Raw genomic sequence first — 15,864 nt, 5'->3', positions numbered from 1 at the left:
TATTTCTATGTTTCAAATAGATAAATATATTTTAAAAATCTACCACTTAAAACAGTGCCAAATACCCACACACTCAATAAATTTTATCTAATGGTTGAGACAAATTTTCCTGGAGTTGGTCAACTTCTTGCTTGGATTTATGATGAACTAGAATACCACAGGGCAGCAGTGTATATTTGTTTCTGAGTCTCAGAGACAGAATTTGTATTTGATAGTATCTGTTGAACTCACTGAGTACTGGTCTTCAATATTTTCTTTAACATATCAACATTTATGTTCAAAATGTATAACAACTTTTTAAATCATAAGTGAAATTCTCATTCCTGACTCTGAGCTCCAAAAACTCAGAATTTTTACACATTGTTAACCTCATCATAAATTCACATTTTTCCATGGAGTAATATGTTAGTTTCTGTTCTTGCACTCTGACATTGTACTATTTTCGGTACAAATGATGCTCTCCTGCTGTCTCTTCAGTAACATTTTCATAATGCTGATGTATCTGAAATATTATCATTTCCAGAAATGCATTCAGCTGATGAACATCTTTGAGGGTTATCCTCCTAGAAGAAACCTTCTTAGATGCTACAGTGTCTGCTTACATGTTCAGTTTGGACTCTAAACACCCTTTGACCCTCTTCTGGTATTTAACTCGTATGTGTATTATAATTGACTGATTATTTCTTTTTCTCTAATAATCAACCATAAGGTTACTGAGGGCTTATATCCATTGTATCCCTTCCTCCTGGCTCAGGTCAGGGGCATAATACAGCTAAGATAATATTTGTTCTCTCATATACACTGTCTCTTTTTTTTGGAGTAAAATTATTTTTAATTAATTAATTTATTTATAAGGCAGAATGACAGACAAGGGAAAAACAGAGCAAGAGTGATAGCTTCCATCAGCTGGTTCACTCCACAGTACCCACAACAGCTAAGGATATGTCATGCTTCAGCCAAAAGCCAAGAGCCAGAATTCAATCTGAGACTTTCACTTGGGTGGTAGAAACCCTAGTACTTGGGCCATCATCCCCTGCCTCCCAGGTACATTACAGGAAGTTGGATCATAAGCATGAAGTATTCAGGACTTAAACATGAGCAGGCACTTAAACTTGAGTTGCAAGAGTCCCAAGTGCTGGCTTTAACACACTGCATCTCAATGCCCATCCCTCCATCTATTTCTGATTACTCTTCTAACTTTTAAATTTAAACACCTGCTGGCTCAATTTCTTCTTTGTTTATACATGTTAATATTCTCTTTATATTTTATTAGCTGTTTTGCTGTTTTCCACCTTAATAATAGAATGTGTTCTTCAAGCACATAATTGAGTTTCCATTCTCTAAAACATCCAAACAAAGTCATGTAAAATGTTGTCCTTGTTGAGTTTGAAAGTGTCAGAGTGCCAAGATTGGAATCTTGGGTCTGTATTCTACTAACTAAATGAACTTTGGGACAATTGTATTGGTTTTCTCATCTGTGAAATGGGGTGATTTATACCTTACTATAGAGATCAAGGATTGAATGAGAAATGCATATAAATGCATATAAATCAATTTGAACAAGATTATTGTGATTATATAATATGATGTTGTGTTCTTCACCAGTCAAGTAAATGTTTTTGAAATTTCCAAGCCCATATTCATGGTTAATGATTGCTGATGCAATAATTATCTGACATAATGATAAAGGTATAGGGAAGAAGTCAATACCAAAAAATAAAATCCTTATCTATTCTGTCCTATTTTTTTTTAAGGATTGATTTATTTGAAAGACAAAGTTACAGAGAGAGCTAGAGACAGAGAGAGAGAGGTCTTCCATCTGCTGGTTCACTCCCCAAATGGCTGCAACGGCCAGGGCTGAGCCAATCCGAAGCCAGGAGCCTGAGCCAAGGACCTGGGCCATCTCCACTTCTGCTTTCCCAGGAGCATTAGCAGGGAGCTGAATCAGAAATGGAGCAGCCAGGACTCGAACCACCACTCATATGGGATGCTGGCACTGCAGGCTGGGGCTTTATCATGCTGAGCCATAACTTCAAACCCTCTTTCCAATCTTTTATATTCCCTCCTGTAGTGTTGAACTCCTTAAGCACTGCCAAATTTTAGCTTCTTTCTTCCATAATTTCATTGCCTTATTTGTGCCATTAGGGTACTGAGGAAATGGTGTAATGAGCTATTGCTTAATGCTGAACAGGCCTGTCCTAAGAGACATGCTAATGCATCAGTACTAAAAATGTTTGAAATACTAATTTTCCTCCTAATGAGCCTAAACATTTTATTATAGTTATACCTTAATACCAAGTTGCAGGTCATTACCTTCACATATCGAAAGCAGCTGATGTTTCTGGGGCTTAATGTTTCTGCCATTGGCTTGATGACCCCTCTGTCTTGCCCATTGTACCTAGTGGAGTTTCCAAAAATGAAAATTAGCTCACTTGACAGCTAATGTTGATGATGTTATGATTATATTATTGATCTACATTTTTTCTGATTATACTTGTAAAAATTAATGTGTGCTAGCTAATGTCATGAAATCTGAATTTTTAAATGAAAAAAGAATAAGTAAAAATTAGAATGAATCATCTTAACACCTAAAGGTAACCATTTCTGATTTACTTCTTTGTATATGTGTGTCATACAGTATTGACGATGCTGTTCACTTTATTAAACAACATACACATGTTTTCCTTGTCATTAATAGTCTTTGGCAATGTCACTATAATAGCTAAAAGGTAGTTTAGTCATATAATTATATGTTACAGTTTGATTTTGTATATATATGTATAAATGTATATATATTTATTGATCAACAATTATTTTCATGTTTTCACCCATGTTGCGAGAATTTGAAAAGCATTTATGCAACATTTATCTAAGCCATTGACTTCTTAATTTTTTTCTATAGATGGGTGTTGTGGCACCACAGATTAAACCACAACTTGGGATGCCCACATCATATATTGGAATGCCTGGTTCTAAAAAAGCCCTGACTACTTCACATTTCCCATCCAGCTTTTCGCTGATGTTCCTTGGAGGCAGCATGAGATGACCTAAATTCTTGGGTTACTGTCACCCATATAAGAGACTCAGGTGGAGTTCCTAGCTCCTGGCTTTCTCCCGGCCTATACCATCCCTGGCTATGGTGGACATCTGGGGAGCAGACCAGCAAATGCAAGGTCTCTCTCTGGCTATCACCCCATCTCCTTTTATTATTTTAACTGCTTTGTTTATATTTATTTCTAGGGGCCAGATTTGTGGCCTAACAGGTAAAGCCGCCACCTGTTCAACCAGCATTCCATATGGACACCTGTTCATGGCCCAGAGGCTCCACTTTTGATCCAGCTCCCTGATAATGGCCTGGGAAAATCAGAGGAAGATGGCCCAGTTGTTTGGGCCCCTGTACCCATGTGGGAGACCTTGATGAAGCTCCTGGCTCCTGGCTTTGGCCTGGCTTAGCCCTGGCCATGGCAGCCACCTGGGGAGTAAACCAGCAGATGAAATCTCTCTCTCTCTCTCTCTCTCTCTCTCTCTCTAACTCTCTAACTCTCACTTTCAAATGAATGTTTTAAAAATTTAAAAAACAATTTTTTTCTATAAACTTCTCTCATTTTAATTATTTTTCTACCTTTTAAATTTCTGCTCTAGAAAAAGCATCTTCACTTGAATATTTATTTTAAATTTCTCTTTTTAACATCCAAATCGAATCATACATTTCCATTAATATTGGCTTTAGCTTAATTCAACAATTGTAATATGAATTCCTTAATTTCAATTAATTCTAAATATGAAATTTATATTGTGATTTTTTAAGCCTCTGAAATATAATTTTTAAAAGGATTTTTTTTTAACTTGAGAGGCAGAGTTACTGAAAGAGGGAGAGGGAGAGACAGAGAGATCTTCCATATGCTGATTCATTCCCCAAATGCTTGCAAGGGCCGGAACTGGGCCAGACCAGACCAGAATCCAGGAGCTTCTTCCAACCCTCCCACAGGGCTACAGGGACCCAAGTACTTCAACCATCTTCTGCTGCTTTCCCGGGAGTATTAGCAGGGAGCTGAACTGGAAGTGGAACAGCCAGGAATCAAACTGGAACCCATATGGAATACCAGCATTGCAGGCAGCAGTTTAACTTGCTATGCCACTGCTCTGTCCCCTCTACTATGACACAGTTCCGACCCTTAAACGGATTTGAACATTAGTGTCATTTTTAGTTTCTAATGTAATTACACCTTTGTGATACAGTGTGTTCTTTATAACATTTCTTCTTTGTCATTTCTTTTTAAGATTTATTTTTATTTATTTGAAAGGCAGAGTTACAGAGAGAGAAGGACAGACAGAGAGAATATTTACTGGTGATTTCCCAAATGGCCACTATGGCTGGGGCTGGGCTACCATCTTTCACTGCTTTCCCAGGCACAATAGCAGGGATCTGGGCAGGAAGTAGAGCAACTGGGTCTTGAACTGGCATCCATAGGGGATGCTGGTATCAGAGGTGGATGCTTAATCTGCTAAGCCCACAACATCACCCCTCTTTCTCATTTCTTAAAACTTATTTTGAGTATTTCATGCATTGCACACTTTTAAAAAATGTTTTTAAAGATTTCATTTATTTATTAGAGATACAGAGTTACAGACAGTGAGAGGAAGAAAGAGAGAGAGAAAGGTCTTCCATCAGCTGGTTCACTCTCCAATTGGCCGCAATGGACAGAGCTAAGCCAATCTGAAGCCAGGAGCCCAGAGCTTCCTCCGGGTCTCCGGTCACGGGTGCAGGGGCCCAAGTGCTGGGCCATCTTCTACTGCTTTCCCAGGCCACAGCAGAGAGCTGGATTGGAAGTGGAACAACTGGGATTAGAACCTGTGCCCATATTGGATGCTGGCGCCGCAGGCGGAGGATTAACCTACTGCACCACAGCACTGGGCCCCTGCATTTTTTTTTAAGATTTGTTTATTGAAATATATATATGGGGAGATTACTGAGGCCATAAACAAGAGTGTCAATTTGTAAAGTCAACAACAGGAGTCACTGTGCACTTACTCCTCATGTAGGATCTCTGTCCTTAGCGTGCTGTACATTGAGACTTAATGCTATAATGAGTACTCAAACAGTATTTTTCACTTTGTGTTTCTATGGGGGTGCAAACTGTTGAAAGCTTTACTTAATGTATACTAAACTGATCTTCTGTAAAAAAAAAAAATAGAAGAAGAAGAAATTATCAATTCCCAACTTGACTCTCACTGGGATTAAACATGACAATAGGTCTGATCTGATTTCATCATTATTTAAAAATCATCTATTATTTTTCACTTTATGTTTCTGTGTGGGAGCAAACTGTTGAAATCTTTACTTAATGTATGCTAAACTGATCTTCTGTAGATAAAGAGAATCGAAAATGAATCTTGCTGTGAAATGAAGGGGAGAGGGAGTGGGAAAGGGGAGGGATGCGGGTAGGAGGGACGTTATGGGGGGGAAGCCATTGTAATCTATAAGCTGTACTTTGGAAATTTATATTCATTAAATAAAAGATAAAAAAAAAAGATTTGTTTATTGAAAGGTAGAGTTAGGGAGAGAGGGAGGGAGAGAGGGAGAGAGGGAGGGAGGGAGGAAGGGAAGGAGGGGGAGAGCGAGCAAACACTGGTTCACTCACCAACTGATTGCAATAGCTGTGGCTAGACCAGACTGAAACCAGGAGCTGAAAGCCATAAACTTCGTATAGATGTGCCACATGGAGCAGATGGGACTCACCTGGAATGCCAGCTTCAGAGGCAGCAGCTTAACTGGTTAACATGCATTGATGATATGTGAAGTCGATAATTAAGATCAAGATTAAATTAGGTTTGATGTTAGGATTGGATTTGACCATTCTCTCTTTTACAATCAGCAGGTCACTAAACTTGATGAAAAAACGGTTGATTTTTCAGTATTTGTGCCTATCATTATAGCTTCTGATTCAGATTTTCTTTAGGATTTTGCATCTTTCTTGGTAAAAAAAAATCATTAATTCTTTCCATGAAATATGTAGGTTTTTAAAAAAATATTTATTGTTTGAAAGACTTATAGAGAGAGAGGGAGACACACACAGAGAGATCTTCCATTCTCTGGTTCATTCCCCACACACAATGCCCTTGGGGCTGGGCCATGCCTAGGTTAGGAGCCTGGGACTCCATCTGGGTCTCCCACATGAGTGTCAATGACCCAGGCACTTGGTACCTCTTCCACATCTTTCTAGGTGCATTAGCAGAGAGCTGGATCAGAAGTGGAGCAGCCTGGACTGAATTAGTGCTTACAGGGGATGCTGGCATTGATTAACCCAGTGATCCAAAAGGCTGGCCCAAAAATGTATAGGTTTCTAATAATTTTAGTTTTTGTCTGAGAATGCATTTGTCCAAAAGTAATGCTTGTCTGAGAAGGTCATTTTAGGTTAAATTTTATTCCCCATGCATTATGGACATTGTTCTGTTTACTTAATCATCCATTTTGCTATCATTCTAAATTTCTTTCAATTGTAGATAACTGTTTTCTCTTTCATCACTGTTCTCTTTTCCCTCTCCCTTTCCTCGTCTCCCTTTAATTCTCCCTCTCCTTCCCCCTTCTGCCTTTAAAATTAAATAAGTAAATAAATACATTTTTTAAAGTGGAGGGCATTTAGGGCAGCTGTTACAATGTCACTTGGGACTTACATCTCATGTCAGAGTGGATGAGTTCAAGTCCCAGCTATGCTTTGACTTAGGCTTCCTTTTAGTGAATAGTCTATTAGGTAGACAAGATGCCTCAAGTAGTTGGTTTGTGCTACCCATGTGGGAGATTCCTGGGCCATTTTGGCCATTTGGGGAGTGAGTCAGAGAATGGAAGACCTCTCTGTGTCTCCCTCTCTATATATAAGTCTTTCAAATCAATAATAAATCTTTTTAAAAAACTTACATATAGAAAGAATTAATGATTTTTTTTTACCAAGAAAGACGCAAAATCCTACAGTGTGAAGTAGAAGCTATAAAGATAGGTACAAATATTGAAAAATCAAGAGTTTTTCATCAAGGTTAAGAACTGCTGATTGTTCTAGGCTCTTCGCTTTGGTCTTCCCTAGTTTTGGATATTGCTGGCATTTGGGGAGTGAACCAGCAGACATAATTTCTCTTTCCTTGTCTTTTTCTGTCTTCCAAACATATAAAAATAAAAACAAAGTAAAAAAAAGGATTTATTTTCATTTATTTGTTAGGTACAGTTAACAGAGTATGGGGAGGAGACATAGAGAGAAAGAGGTCTTCCATCTGCTTATTCACTTCCCAAATGGCCACAATGGCCAGGGCTGGGCCAGACTGAAGTTAGGAGCTTCTTCCAGGTCTCCCATGAAGGGTAGCAGAGGCCCAAGATCTCAGGTCACCTCCCACAACTTTCCCAGGCCATTATCAGGGAGCTGGATTGGAAGTGAAGCAGCCAGGACTCAAACTGATGCTCCTAGGAGATGGTGGCACTGCAGGTGTCAGCCCTTCCTGTTTAACCAAAATGTTGACCTCTTCCCCTTTTAAAAAATAAAAAGAATTTAAGGTAATCTTTCATTTTTTCTTCTACTTCTTAAGTAAGATTTATTGAGACACATTTTTTTTTACCCAGAAACCTTTTATTTAAGGTATATAAACTTCATGTATTTCATAAATACAACTCTAGGAACATAGCGGTTCTTCCCACTGTATCCACCTTCCCGTCCACTCTCCAACCCTTCCTCCTCCCTCCCCGAATCCATTCTTATTTTTTACTAAGTCTTATTTTCAGTTAACTTTGTCCACATAAGTTTACCCTACACTAAGTGTTCAACAAATAGTATAAAAAAAAAAAAAAAAAAAAAACCTATTCCTCAGCAGTCAAGACAAGAGCTGTTCAGTCATCACACCTCAAAGTGTCAATTTCACTCCTATAGATTACCTTTTAGGTGCTCTATTACTTACCAAAAATCAGGGATAACACCTGGTATTTGTCCTTTTGGGTCTGGCTTATTGTACTAAATATAATGTTTTCCATTTGCATCCATTTTTTTTTGCAAATGACAGGATTTCTTTTTTTACCTCTATGTAGTATTCCGTGGTGTACATATCCCATAATTTCTTTATCCTGAGGTCAATTCATAGACATTTGGGTTGATTGCATATCTTAGCTATTGTGAATTGAGCTGCAATGAACATGAGGGTACAGATAACTCTTTCATATGCTGATTTCATTTCCCGCTGGTAAATTCCCAAGAGTGGAATGGCTGGGTCATATGGTCTACATTCAGATTTCTGAGGTATTTCTACACTATCTGCCATAGTGGCTTTACCAGTTTACATTCCCACCAACAGTGGATTAGTGTGCCTTTTTCCCCACATCTCATTTGTTGTTTGTTGATTTCTTTATACAGGCCATTATGACTGGGGTGAAGTGAAACCTCATTGTTGTTTTGAATTGCATTTCCCTGATGGCTAGTGATCCTGAGCATTTTTTTTCAAGCATCTGTTGGCCATTCAGATTTCCTCTTTTGAAAAACATCTGTTTAAGTCCTTTGCCCATTTCTTTTGTTTTTAACCATTGAAATAGCCCTAGAGAAGGCCAAGGTTTACTTTATTTTTTAACTTTTATTTAATGAACATAATTTCCAAAGTACAGCTTATGGATTACAAAGCCCCTCCCCCATAACTTCCCTCCCACCCACTGCTCTCTCTCCCATTCACATCAAGATTCATTTTCAATTCTCTTTATATACAGAAGATCAGTTTAGTATATATTAAGTAAAGATTTCAACAGCTTGCACCCCCACAGAAACACAAAATGAAAAATACTGTTTGAGTACTAGTTATAGCATTAAATCACAATGTACAGCACATTAAGGCAGAGATCCTACATGAGGAGTAAGTACACAGTGACTCCTGTTGTTGACTTAACAAATTGACACTCTTGTTTATGGCGTCAGTAATCACCCTACCTAGGCTCTTGTCATGAGTTGCCAAGGCTATGGAAGCCTTTTGAGTTCACCAACTCTGATCATATTTAGACCAGGTCATAGTCAAAGTGGAAGGTCTCCTTTCAAAGAAAGGTACCTCCTTCTATGATAGCCCATTCTTTCCACTGGGATCTCACTTGTGATTTTTCATTTAGGTTTTTTTTTTTTTTTTTTTTTTGCCAGAGTGTCTTGGCTTTCCATGCCTAAAATACTCTCATGGGCTTTTCAGCCAGATCCGCATGCCTCAAAGGCTGATTCTGAGGCCAGAGTGCTGTTTAGGACATCTGCTATTCTATGAGTCTGCTGTGTATCTCACTTCCCATGTTGGATCGTTCTCTTCCTTTTTTTTTTTTTTTTCTATCAGTTAGTATTTTCAGACATTAGTCTTGTTTATGTGATCCCTTTGACTCTTAATCCCATCATTATGATCAACTGTGAACTGGGACTAGTGAGAAGGCAATGGTACATGCCACCTTGATGGGATTGAATTGGAATCCCCTGGTATGTTTCTAACTCTACCATTTGGGGCAAGTCCAATTGAGCATGTCCCAAATTGTACATCTCTTCCCTCTCTTATTCCCACTCTTATATTTAACAGGGATCACTTTTCAGTTAAGTTTCAACACTTAAGAATAACTGTGTATTAATTACAGGATTAAACCAATAGTATTAAGTAGAACAAACAAAAAAATACTAAAAGGGATAAAGTATTAAGTTGTTCATCAAAAGTCAGGGCAAGGGCTGATCAAGTCACTGTTTCTCATAGTGTCCATTTCACTTCAACAGGTTTCCCCTTTGGAGCTCAGTTAGTTGTCGCTGATCAGGGAGAACATATCATATTTGTCCCTTTGGGACTGGCTTAATTCACTCAGCATGATGTTTTCCAGATTCCTCCATTCTGTTGCAAATGACCGGATTTCATTGTTTTTGACTGCTGTATAGTATTCAAACTCCTCATTTGAGTCCTGGCTGCCCCACCTCCAAACCAGTTCCCTATTAATGTGCCAAGGAATACAGTGGAGGATGGCCCAAGTTCCCCTGCTTCCCGTATGGGAGACCCAGATAGAGATATGGGCTCCCAGCTTTGGCCTGGACCACCCCCAGTTGTTGTAGCCATTTGGGGAGTAAATCAGAGGATGGAAGATGTCCCTCTCCCTCTCTCTCTCTCTCTTCCCCCCTCAATCTCTATCTCACTCTGTCTTTCAAATATATAAATCCAAAAAAAAAAAAAAAAACAAAACAAAACAAAAAAAACCTCATACTGCCTGTGGTTTTAGCAGTAATTTGGCTTTTATCTCATCTATCACAAAGCTTGTTTAGCATGATCAGGGTCTGCTCCAAACCCAGATCTCATGGCTTGTTCCTTCCTCTCTGCTTGGTACTTAGGTTTTATTTTCTTTAATGGGCATTCTCCTGTGATTCCTTTCATTGAACTGTTTAAGATGTTAAACTTTCAACAATAGTTTTTTAGCCTAACTTGCTCTTTGAGATATAGGACAGCTTAGTGGCTGCAAAGGCTGTCTGGCAATTGCTCTTCTAACTATGTGGATTCTTGGCAAGATAACCCAGCATCTTTAGCTCAATTTTCACATCCATAAAACAGAGATGATTACTTATTCCATAGGCATTTTTGTTTCTCTGTTGGAATACCCCATATATGTAAACACATATGGAAACCCTAAGCAGAAAATAATAATTGTGCCAGAACTGTTAGGTATTATTATTTTTCAACTGTCTCAGTTCATAGTTATATTTTAAGACCATCTTGACCAGAGTCCTTCAATAAATTCTTAAAATATTCTAAAATATATGTGATTGAATAGTGCGACATAAATTAATGTTTGATTTGAGGATCTGCCATGACATTGTTTGTAGGTATGCTGTAAGATGAACTACATAATATGCAAATGTATGATTTTGAGTCTTGTGACTTAAAAAAAAAAAAACACTTTCACCTGAGGTTTAGCTTATTTAACATTTCTATATATTTTTAAAGATTGATTCACTTATTTGAGTCAGAGAGAAAGAGCCAGGAACCAGGAGCTTCTTTTGGATCTCCCACATGGGTTCAGAGGCCCATGTACTTGGGCAGTCTTTCACTACTCTCTTAGGTGCATCAGCAGGGAGCTGGATCAGAAGTGGAGCAGCCAGGACTGAACTGGTGCCCATACAGGATGCTGGCATTGTAGTCAGTGTCTTTACCCACTATGCCACAATGCCATCCCCAACATTTCTATATTTTTGAAAATAGTATCCTTTTAAATCACATCCAGTCAACATTGACTGCTCTGTACTCCTTTTATAGTCATCCATTCAGTGATATATTCAAAGGTCAAATAACAGCTGAATGCCGGACATTCAGTGTAACAGAAATATCCATAGACCCGAAGCTAAACTTTCTGAAAGCTCTTTATGTAACCTGTTATATATTCCCTTCCTGAGTTCAGTACTGGTACCAATGACATACTTCTGAATCTCATAAAAGTACAAGAACTGGTAATGAAATTTGAATAACATATTAACTGTGATTTTGAGGAATTTGATTATTCTTTAGTTATAATTTTTATGGATCCATAATTATTCATCAAAAGTATAATAACTTATTCTAAAATTGTTTATTGAAAATCACTATATATTACTTTAGGTCATGAGAATGCACTGCTAATCAAAGCAAAGTATCTGCACTGACAGAGTTTATGTTTTCTAATGTGTACATAGTGGTCATGTAATCATTCATTTAACTTTTCTATTATGTATAAATGTGAGAAAAGAATATCACATGAAGTACTTGGGAATATTCATGCAAATGGAATTAAAAGGTAAGCTTATTTCAATGCAAGAATATTTCCTTAAACTTTTTGAGTACCCTTTATAGTCATGGATAAAAATTTTTTTTGCATAAAATAAACTCTGAATCCCACTGAACTTTTTGAAATATTCTCGCGTACATCCTGTTCTTCATCCTTGAAGAATATTTGCAGAAAGGAAGCAATATCATAGACTTAAAAATATTTTTATTTGATGTTCTTTAAGTTGATGCTTATAAAAAAGTTGGAAAAAATCTAGTGAGTTGAATCAAGAAACTTGCTCTCTGACTCAGCAAGATAAAGGTGTAAGTACAATCAAACTGTGCCTGTATTTTCCATGATAAATTAATGCCTTCTCTCTTTCTTGAAGTATATTCTACAATATAAAGACTCCTCATGTAGTAAAAATTGTAACACTATTTGACTTTTCTTAATTTACCTAAAAAGTAGACAACTCTAAATTTATGTTAATGCCCAAGTTTATAAATTCTGCTTCAACATTCATAATATATGGTTATACTAAGGAATACTGTTAGTTTATGAAAGTAGTTCTTAATCACCTGAACTATAAATGACCTCATTAGCATTTCATTTTTTTCTTTTTTTACAATATGTAAATATGCTTGAAACCTCTGTACTGATAGAGAGCAGTCTGCTTGTTTCCCTGTAAGTGTTTGTATTAATTTTGTACAAATGGTGCCTCTAGTAGTTTTCCAAATCTACAACAGCACAAGATTTATTTTTCCATATTAGGTTATTATAAACAATTTACATATTTGTATTTTTTATTTCTAAATAGTGTCATATTAATTTTTTTCATAACTTTAAAATCTGTGATGTATTTCAGAAGAAACATTAAAAGTTCCCAAAGTATGAATACTTTTGTGATCCTTGATGCGTTTTTCTAGGTTTTTCTCCAGTGTATTTTCAGCAAGTGAGATAAAACTAGCTTGTTTGATGTTAAATTCTCTACTTTAAGATAAAATAACTTCAAGTCTGTATGGCCTTTCCCATTATAAAATCGTTAAGTTGGTGCTGGAGAGACTTAACAAGGGCAGTTATGAGTGGTGACTATGAATTTTCATCTTAACTGTGCATTTTGTCTACTTTGATAAATTTGCATAACTCAGTTTTGTGCTAAAATTGTTTTCTGAACAAAGATCGCATGTAGTTATCAGCATTTACTCTCTGCTGCCACTGTATTCACTCATTTGGTTATTCAGAGATCGAATGTCTAGTATAGCGTAGGCAACGTGCTTGGTGCTGGAGAGTCAGTATTACAGAAACAACCACAGATCTGAATGTGAGCCTGTTCGAGGCTCAATGCAGACACTTGCAGTGTGTTCCCTTTCTCAGTAGCAAGGCTGCTACTAATGACATAACCAAATTGTGTTGCAGAGATGCTCCGGGCCCTCACTCTTTTTAAGATCACAATTCCACCTGTCTTTCTTCTTCTAGCTTTGGGACCTCTGTGCAGATAAACGGCAGTGCAGTCAGCTTGTTCCCTTTTATGAAACAAGAAGGTCAGCAGGCACCTTTCCATTTTGCCTAAATGGAAAGAGGAAGAACACAGGGCCTGGAGAATATTCCACATTTGGGGTTCTTGATTCTCAGTATCTTCTCTTACTTCCTTTCACATACATGATTCAGGACAATCAGGATTAGAATTAATATTTATACCAAAACTTATATGGAAGAATTTAGACAAATAAAATTTTTTAGGTAGGATCCATAGACACATTGTTCATCTTCTTCACCTGTTAACTGGAAAATAAGTAAATTATTTTTTCATTACCAAGTCTTTTTCAGTTATCAAATATACACACAAAGTCATTTTTATCACTTAATAGGTATTCAGTTTTACCATAATGTATACTTCGTTATGATTGTAAATTACACAGACAGTAGAAAATCTGGCTAAATGATATGTGTAAAGAAGTGAATGAAAGATATTTTCTCTCTTTCTCTCTCTCTTTCTCTCTCTGTCCCCTTCTCTTCTCTTCTTCTCTTTCCCTCATCTTTCTCTGCCACTCATTCAAAAAAATAAAAAGTATTTAAATCTGTTTAAAATTTAAATATTCATTTCACCAAATAAAACATGATGAAAATATTGTATATTCGTGTAGCTCCTCAAATTTAGCGTTCAGTGAAATAAAGTATACTTTAAAATAGTCTAATTCAGACTCGAGACACCTTTGGCAAGAGGTGCATCGAAATTAAATTCTGATTAAAATTTATCTGCTCCCAAAAAAAGGTTTCATTTTGACTTCAGAGAGATGATTGAAAACCCTTGTATTTGGAAAGAGTTCTTTCTAATTTCTAGCATTAATATTCCTTGCTGATACTAAGAACTATTTTTTTCCTTTTTTTGAAAACAAAGTCATTGATTCCTCACAATTCTTCCAATCCATGTTTACATATTTGAGAACATTCCAAGTTCTTCATGTTCCTTTTAAGTCATAAAAAATATGAAGCATCTCATTTATTAGATTAGAGATAAGACTGTTTTATTTCTTTGCCAGTAACAACAGTTACAGAATTTTAAAAACTAATGGCATAATTTACATTATTGTTTTGTGTAGGTAAAGATAGAGTCCACTTGAACTGTTAAGATGCACTTCTTTATAGAAAGGATAAAACTAAGTGAGAAAAAATGTGTAAACATGTTCACAAAGATAAGGAAAATTGCACAATAGTAGTTACCACCGTTTCCATTTTAGAAAACTTAGGAAGAAAAAGAGAAGATGGTCTTTGACTTGACATTAAGAACATTAAGCTGGAACTGGAAGGGAAACTGCATATCACTTGGAAACAGTGTATAGACTTAAAAGCATTTTTGGTGGTTCTGTTATGGTCGGCACTCGTTCAGTTTGTCAGGGTACAAACTAAATGACAGAATGATGGCAGTGAATGTAGATTATGAGTTGTAGGAGAGCAGCAACTTCTTTCATTCATCACTGTGTATCTAGTTCCTGATGTGAAGTTGGTGCTCAGTGGCCGTTTCCCAAGATGCCAGGAGGAAGCAGCAGAGACAGACCTTGATCTCTCACCTGCTGAATCCAGCCTGCTGCTACTGTACTGGGCAATACCCTCCTCTCTCTAGAAAACCTGAATCTTTTCACCCTTCCTCCTGTTTTCCACCAAGACCCTTTCTAAAAAGGGTTTATGTGTGTATGTATTTGAAAGAGAGATTGAGAGGTAGAGAGAGGGAGACATCTTGCATCAGCCTAGAACTCCAACTGGGTTTTCCACATGAGTGGTAGGAGGCAAATATTTAGACCATCTTCTGCCACCTTCCCTGGCTCACCAGCAGGGAGCTGTATATGAAGTGGAGCAGGCGAGACTTGAAGCAGCACTCTGATATGGGATGATGGTGTAGCAAGTGAGGGCTTAACCCACTGCATGAAGATGTCGGCTTTGTCAAATTACCTTCTTCCTTCATCCACTACAAATCATCCAAACAGGCCCAAATATTTCTACTGAGAATTTTGTCTAATGGATCACAATAGTCACCGCTTTGTTCTGGTCGGTTTTGCCTGATCTCAATTGGTCTGTTTTCTATGTCAAAATCTTCATATGGTGTCCATTTGTCTTCCTGCCTTTGTTTTACCTTTTCAATCTGTCTGATGCATGAATTGTCAATGCTACCTGAGCATATATAGTGAGATGTATTTTTGTTGATTTTGCTCATGTACACAGTTTTTATTAGTAAAATATATTCATGATATAGGTGTATATATAGGCAAATTACATGAAGTTGTGTGTCTACATTTTTTGTATCTTATGTAATTAAAATAGTCAAAATGTGTTACTAAAATGATCTTCTAAAATTTAGTATATGATATAAAATATTAAGAATATTGTTATGGGGCTGGTGCTGTGGCACATAGCAGGTTAAGCTGCCATCTACAGCATGAGCATCCCATATTGGCACCTGTTGAAGTCCGTACTGCTCCACTTCCTATCCAGCACCCTGATAATCTATTTGGAAAAGCAGTGGAGGATGGCCCAAGTGCTTGGGTCTCTGCACCCATGAGGGAGACCTGGAAGAAGCTCCTAGCTCCTGGCTTCAGATTGGCCCAGCTCCAGCC

The 15,864-nt window shown here is 37.3% G+C and overlaps 1 protein-coding gene across 2 annotated transcripts in view; it reads left to right on the top strand.

Moving 5' to 3' along the window:
- The window catches only part of SPAG16 (sperm associated antigen 16), a 1,190,570-nt gene that overhangs the window by 915,960 nt on the left and 258,746 nt on the right, over window positions 1-15,864 (top strand). The window lies entirely within an intron of this gene.

This window comes from Oryctolagus cuniculus, chromosome 3 (genome assembly GCF_964237555.1).
Source record: "Oryctolagus cuniculus chromosome 3, mOryCun1.1, whole genome shotgun sequence".
Classification (NCBI taxonomy): domain Eukaryota; kingdom Metazoa; phylum Chordata; class Mammalia; order Lagomorpha; family Leporidae; genus Oryctolagus; species Oryctolagus cuniculus.
Note: the sequence above shows the minus strand (reverse complement) of the source record. Positions and strands in the feature narration are given on the sequence as shown.